Genomic DNA, 7905 nt, shown 5'->3' with positions numbered 1-7905 from the left:
TCAGTAATGAACTAGATTATATTTCTTCCACGTGGCTGGAAGACAAATCAAAGGAAGACAAATCAGAGGCAACATTTGATGCTAATTGTCAACATAACATAACATCACATATGTGATCTCGGCGCTGAAGTGTAGGCCTGATGTGGCCTGTCGCCGATTCTTTTCCTTTTGGTTTTAATTGGTTTAATTTTGATAATCTACATTTTTTTATTGATTGTGTTCATTAATGATATTAAATTGATTAAATCGGTGCTTGATCTATCTAACTTGGGAATGAGAACGTTTTTTATTTTACTGGAGGTAACATGTCAGCTGGAACACAGCAACTCAAAAGTTCGCACTTAAGATTCTGTATTGCACGGTTTGAGGCAAGTGAACGCATGAGGAAAGTAAATATAGCCATACCATACAAGTGATGGTAATCCCTTCCGTGACTAAGCTCGGATTTAAAAATATTTGTAAAATGACAAATAACGCTAAAACATTGAACACACAGAACACAACCGTTGCACGATGCAAAGAAGAAATAAATTGGGCATAAAGCATAATTTTTTGCCGTGAGATGTAGTAGAAAATAGAGGGGGATTAGAGCAAAAACAGAAAATAATCCGTGAGAACAAACCAAACCGTTTCGCACTATGGTGAAAAGTCTGGACTAACAGATCAATATATAAATTTTCGAATTTAGATGTCCCTGGGCTGAAAATCCAGAAGTCCCTATATCTAGCAACATAATTACATGTTGGAATATAAGAGTTATACCCTCTCTTAATCATCGACCGCCACTCTTAATCTTCTGTTTGTTGAACTACGGAAAACGTTTTGAGATATTCTCTAGATAACCAATGAAATCTTGAATTCTAATCAAAATGGAAATGCATAATGTACAAATTATTCAAAACTGCAAATAAAAATGCATTGCCATATAGGAACCGTCAATTATTCAAGTGTATGGGGCTCTCAAGCTGGTTTCAAGTTACAAATCCATCAGGTGGTAAAGTACCCACCTACTTTTTTACAACACTTCTCTTTAACTTCACTTCTTGTNACAGACAATGCATGACAAAAATTTTGCACTGTCAATGTATGAATCAATCGATAGAATAAATAATTTTGAAAATTTAAAACATCTTTATATACTAAAAAAATTGAAAGTAAATTTTTTACAATATTTGAAAATAAAATTAGAAATTCATTGTACATGTGTATCATCAAAAATACTGGATTCTTAAGAAGTGTGGTCATTAAGATGTAATTTTTAAACGCATATTTCCACTCTAGAATAACTAAAAATTAAATTACAGGACAATAGAGCACTTGTAACTAACTATATTTTGCCGTAATATAAACAAACGAAGGAAAATGACATACAAAATGCCTAAGGCGTAGCTCAGCTGTTGCGTTACTCTTAACCACAAATAAAGACAAATTCGAACAAGTGACCGCGATCTGTAATACTCCCCTCACTCGCTCTTCAAAGATCCATGAAAATATCGGCAGGAATTTTCCCAATAAATATAATCTTTAACTTGGAAAATTTAGATTTGTAATTCATTTTCAATAGGAGTTTCTTTACGAAATCCTGGCAGTTGTTGTGCAAGACGTCGTATGGCTTTTCACTTATTGCCATAAACGTTTTCTTCCAAACTGAGATGAGATCATCTACGTTTTTCAGGTTATCGCTCAAACCAAGAGTCAGTTTAGGTGTAATTGTCAACTGAGAGGAGGCTTTAACACGATCTTCTTTCATTGACTTCTCACTGACTGCGCTTTCTTGGAGACTCCTTTGCACCAAGAAGAACTCGTCATATCTCTCAAAAGACCACCAAGCTTTCCCAATGCTCAAGATTACGAACATATGATAAGCATCGAGGGCGTCCAAAAAAGCGTCAAGCCTTGGAGAATCCTGGTACCTCTGCAGAGGAACTTTGTACAGTTTCACATCACCCAAAGATCCTCCATCACTCTCAGCGCAACCCAACATCGTTTCCCACAGCTGATCCAGATCCATTTCAATGACATATCCCGTTTCATTCTCTGCTCTCGGATCGAATAAGATTTTTGATGTTGATTCTGAGAAAAAATTTTTTTAAATGATATTTTAAACCTGTATATTTTCTCATAATCCTGTTTTAGACAGCTATGAGCAGGAAGACAATGTGTTAGATATAGTCGAAGAAGGATTAATTTTGATAAAATAATTCCATTCAGAAAATCAAATGGAGTCGCGTCAAGTCTTTTATAATATCCGTGACTGTGTTATGCCTGCTCATTGAAAATGATAGGGAAATAAATAAATAAATAAATAAATTTTAAGCGTTGTGATTTACGCATTGGTGAAACTGCATGTGGACTAACTCTGTTAGTGTGATAGTCATAGGTCTAGCGCGTGACCTGTCTAATCTTTGTCTAAAGCTGCCTATTTTTTTCAAACATACATTATTTTATATTCAGAATATATAGATCAATACACTATGGTATAATATTATAACACGTGGTATAATATAATAATATATGTTGAAAAAAAATAACAGTGGAGTATTTTTAAACAAAGATCAGACAAGAAACGCTAGACTAACGAAAATATTGGTCCAACGTCACACATATTTCAGTTTTATGGAACCTTTCAGATATTTTTCGATGAGCTGGCTTTAGACACGCGCGGACTCAAAAGAAAGCTTGAGAGATTTTGAAAAAAGTTATTTAGGCGAAATTATTCCGTCTTCAAGTGCACCTACAACTCTATCTTATTAATTTCTATTATTTAAAATAATACTATTGCTGACCATAATTGTTGATGATTTAGAACAGACGCCCAGGTGCAACCGAAACCACTTTATCTCACTTCCACCTGACGCGCTGCTCGATAGAATTTGCAGCAATTTTCCTTCGACATTAAAACTGAAGCCTTTAGTGCCATCGCGAATTTTAACATTTGATGAAGTTTTATTAAACAACGATGACATCTTCAGTGGAAACGCTCCCTTCCGCGCTTCTGTTTTGTCTGCACAAAAATACATTCAATGTCGGTTGAGCGTTCTTGTATAAACGGCTGGTGGATAAATATGGATGATTAAAATGAATTTGACGATTACGAGCGGCATTCATACTAAGATAATACGAAAAATAATTTGAAATCAAAGAAAAGGAGACTGACATTGAAATTTGATGATTAAAGAAATGGCATTGAAAAGTATTAGATTAATTAGGAATGAGATTGAGAAGAATTTTCGAATTATTAAAAGGGTCATGCGAGGGCCGGGTCACAAACGATTTTAAATTAGTTATTTTTTATTTTACCACACACGAGGAAATTTTTTACCACGCTAACCCGCCGTAAAATTCAAACGGTAAACTAACTCAGTAGGCAAATTAATAAAATATTAAGTGAAATAAATTGACATCAATGGTACATGTAAACGTCTAATATTTAGGATTTGTGTTACTCGGCATGGTACCTGGTGGCACGCTGTGATTGCTCGCAAGCTCCAAGTGGCACGCGGGGTTGCAAGGCGAATTAAGTCGACGCGTTAAGAAACATTATTGCCATCACTAATGCCACGTAAGCGAAGCTGTACTATCTCCGTAGAGTCTTAAGATGTAGCCATTTAACGTAATTTGCAATGAAGTTTTCGGAACAAAAAATTGAGTAATTATGAATACAATGTTGTTTATTAATTACTTAATCGAATTAAGATATTATTTGCTAAGTAATTAATTATGAAGTTCCCAGGTAATTTCGGGGGTTGCCTTCGTGGCTGTTACAATTTTTTTTATTTTAACAAAGGTAGCAAATCACAATTGTGTCTTCTTGTGGGCAAAAGCCGTAAAACTTATTGCGAAGGACGGTTTTTTCTCAAACATCTCCGTGATTTTGCAGCCTTCACTGTTTTATTTATTAAGATTATCATAGCATTGAACACGAATGTCGTGAGATTTATTATGCCCCTTTAGATATTCATTACTATTCACTATAATCCCGATCATATATGCTGTTGCGGGCTACGAATTAGTGTGATGATAGCAATAATTATCCGTTAACATGGCATTCGATTCCATTCGTTCTGTATGTCTACAACGTTTACCACCCGTTCTGTATGTCTGTCTACAACGTTTACCACCCGTTCTGTATGTCTACAACGTTTACCACCCGTTCTGTATGTCTACAACGTTTACCACCCGTTCTGTAAACAACTTCTGGAGGTAAACAACGTTTACCTCCAGTACTGTATGTCTACAATGGATCTTGTCTGCAACTTCGACCTAGTCACAAATCAGCACAAAGTAAATAAAGGTTTTAAAATGCTATAAAATCTTTACCATGATAGTAAGAAAGATTTTATTAAGGCAGGAATGCTGGATGAGCAAAAAGATGGGGTCGGAAAATCAGATCAGAAAAAGATGGGGTCGGAAAATCAGATCAGAAAAAGATGGGGTCGGAAAATCAAATGATTAAACAGCATGCTGAGCGCATGGGCCATTTATGAGCCTTTCAATTGCATCCATTTCTAAAAACTACGCAAATTAAATTAATACCATGTAAATTAAATGGATTAATATCATAAAAGTCTTTATTATTATTATTTTATTATTCTTACCTCAAATGATGAACGAGAAACTTCAGCGAAACGTGCGGGAAAGTTTTACAGAGAAGTTTTACAACCTCACTGATGAAGAGCTGCATCTCGACTGAACTTTGGGCTGCATATAATGCATCTCGTACCACTTATCATAAATCAGCTTCCTACCCGTTCTGTATGTCTACAACGTTTACCACCCGTTCTGTATGTTTACAACTTTACCTCCAGTACTGTATGTCTACAACGCATCTTGTCTACAACTTCGACCTAGCCACAAATCAGCACCGAGTAAATGAAGGTTTAAAAAATATAACTCATTACTCACTGTAGTGAGTGACAGAGAGCGCATTTTCTCGTCGACGAAAACTTGAGGTCACGAACAGACGGACGGACAGACGGACAGACAGACAGACGGACGGACGGGCATGGCGAGCACAATAGTGCATTTTTTCCATAAATGAGAAAATGCGCTAAAAATGCTATAAAATCTTAACCATGATAGTAAGAAAATTTTTAATTAGGGAGGAATGTAGGATCGATGACCAAAAAGATGGGGTCGGGAAATCAGATGATCCAACAGCATGCTGAGCGCATGGGTCGTTTATGAGCCTTTCAATTACATTCATTTTTAAAAACTGCGCAAATTAAATTAATACCAAATAAATTAAATAAATCAAAATTATAAAAGTTCATTATTGAAGCAGTGGATTCTTACCTCAAATGATGAACGAGAAACTTCAGCAAAACGTTCGGGAAAGTTTTACGGTGAAGTTTTACAACCTCACTGATGAAGTGCTGCCTCTCGACTGAACTCTGGGCTGCATATAATGCATCTCGTACCACTTATCATAAATCAGCTTCCATACTTCACTTGGATAATGACATCAAGAGGACTGCAATTGACAACGGGTTCGTTGCACTCGAATACGGTCAAAAAATTTTAGGGTAGCATATGTAAACTAAGAATCCCATGCGTTCATCATGTTACGTGAAAACTTTTCTTACTTGATACACTGGCAGGTCAGATTATTTGAAGAAATTTCAAATCAAGATTGTACGAAAACTTAACGATGAAAACTAACCAAAATTGCAGGAGAAGTTTGGCCAGCAGACACGTTAACCTTCCTTGCTGAAGTGCCATCTTCTCATGAACTCTTGACTGCAGATGCTGCATGTCAAGAGTTTCCCATGATAAGGTGCATGCCGAGGATGTGCACCCACAGTGCACAACCCTGAACGATATCCTTGTTTATTAGTTATGCCCATGAGGCCATACACTCAGAAGAATTATCGGGACACATTGTCCAAATTGTTTTCACATAGCACTGAAATATTATTTTAAAATAAATTAAAACAAATTGATTAACAAAGTTTAAAAATGTTATTTGGCTGTAAATGAATCGCTGCTAATTTCTTTTGATAATCATGTTGGTACATGTCATCAAGATAATATCTTACCTCTCAAGAACTGTCTCATGGAAGCATGTCGGAATAATTAATGTAAAGAAAATTGATGCAATTGATGCAACAGATTAAATTTTTCTGCTTGATTTTATGTTGCCTGGCTTAGAAACGTTCTGTTCAAGCAGTTGAACGTAAGTCGGACAAGGGCTTGAACGGTACATCACGTGTGTTATCTCTACAGGGGCAACGCGTACTAATTTGTTTGCTTTAGTCCTTCTTATATAAACAATCTGAAATCATCTTTTATAAACAATCTGAGTATGGCGCTCCTGCAGGGCATGCAATTCATGCTATATTCTGTCACTGAAATATTATTTTAAAATAAATTAAAACAAATGATTAACAAAGTATAAATTCTTGTTTGGCTGTAAAATAAATCGCTGCTAATTTTTTTGATAATCATGTTGGTACATATCATCAAGATAATATCTTACCTCTCAAGAACTGTCTCATGGAAGCATGTCGGAATAATTAATGTAAAGAAAATTGATGCAATTCGTCATACTATGTTGCCTGGCATAGAAACGTTCTGTTCAAGCCGTTGAACGTAAGTCGGACAACGGCGTGAACGGTACATCACGTGTGTTATCTCTACAGGGGCAACGCGTACTAATTTGTTTGCTTTAGTCCTTCTTATATAAACAATCTGAAATCATCTTTTATAAACAATCTGAGTATGGCGCTCCTGCAGGGCATGCAATTCATGCTATATTCTGTGCGTTGTCACAGATCTTGCGACCACCATTATATCTATAAGGAATGTTTTGCCGATATCTGATAACGGCTCTATAAGTTTCATTACTTACTTCATTATTAAATCTGATACATTACATTTATCAAGTATCTACAGTGAGTGCAAAAAAGTATCCGACACGAAGGAAAAACTTTATTTAATTAAAGCTTATTCAACAAAATAACATAAGCAAACACTATTCTAATGTAAATGTACATGGGAAATACAAATAGCGTATCAAAACAACAATAGCATTAAATGTTGTTCTGATAATTACAATTTTGTAAAAGTCAAGGTTTAAAAAATATCCAACACATAGTAAATAAAATGACTCAATACTTCGTCATGTGACCTCTAGCAGCCAAAACTGCTTCCAACCTATTGGAATACTTGATCACGAGATTAACACATATGCTAAAACGAATTTGAGCCCACTCCTCCTTGCACATTGCTTTCAATTGCATAAGAATTATAGGATCTCTATCCTGTTCCCTCAATTTCAATTCCCGCCACAGATTTTCAATGGGATTGAGGTCTGGCATTGACTTGGCCATTCCAATAACTCAATGTCCCTCTCCTGAAACCGTGCAAGAGTTGCCCTAGCTGTGTGCGCCTAAGGTCATTCTCCTGTTGAAATATCCAACTGTAGCGGTCTAGTTTAATATTTAAGATTTTGTATTAAGAAATGAAAATATATGCTGCCACCATATGCTGCCACCTCCAAACTTCACTCTTGATACGGCATTTTCGGGTGAAACGCAGAGTTCTTCTGTCGCCAAACACGACTGACAAAGTTCCGATCCACCAACTCAATTTTAGTCTCATATGACCATAATATTTTATCCCAAAAGCTTGAAGCCTTACTCACATGTTCTTTAGCAAAGTTCTGGTGGTTCTTTACGTGAATTTCCTTCAAGATCTTGAAGGAGTTTTTCTTGGTGACCGGGAGTGTATTCCTAGCTCTCTCTTGAAGAACTGTCCTAATTGTATTCCTGCAAACATTTATCCCACTTGATTGCAAATCTTTCTGCAGTTCAGTTCAGTCGAGGATTATTCTGTATTTTTCGAACCAAACTCCTAGCTGAACGGTCAGAATTGTTTGTATGACGCCCGCAACTAGGGTGACTA

At 36.1% G+C, this 7905-nt stretch overlaps 1 long non-coding RNA gene across 1 annotated transcript; it reads right to left on the bottom strand.

The window, feature by feature from the left end:
• Window positions 1–1202: 1202 nt before the first annotated feature.
• Window positions 1203–5592, bottom strand: LOC125178293. The gene is made up of 3 exons (XR_007156848.1): window positions 5296–5592; window positions 2787–3004; window positions 1203–2073 (listed from the first exon to the last, which is right to left on the bottom strand). It is a non-coding gene; the product is annotated as an uncharacterized LOC125178293 (long non-coding RNA).
• Between the last annotated feature and the right edge of the window lie 2313 nt (window positions 5593–7905).

Source organism: Hyalella azteca, unplaced genomic scaffold, assembly GCF_000764305.2.
Source record: "Hyalella azteca isolate HAZT.00-mixed unplaced genomic scaffold, Hazt_2.0.2 contig8690, whole genome shotgun sequence".
Lineage (NCBI taxonomy): Eukaryota > Metazoa > Arthropoda > Malacostraca > Amphipoda > Hyalellidae > Hyalella > Hyalella azteca.
The sequence above is the reverse complement of the archived record's forward strand: the minus strand, read 5'-3'. Positions and strand labels throughout refer to the sequence as shown.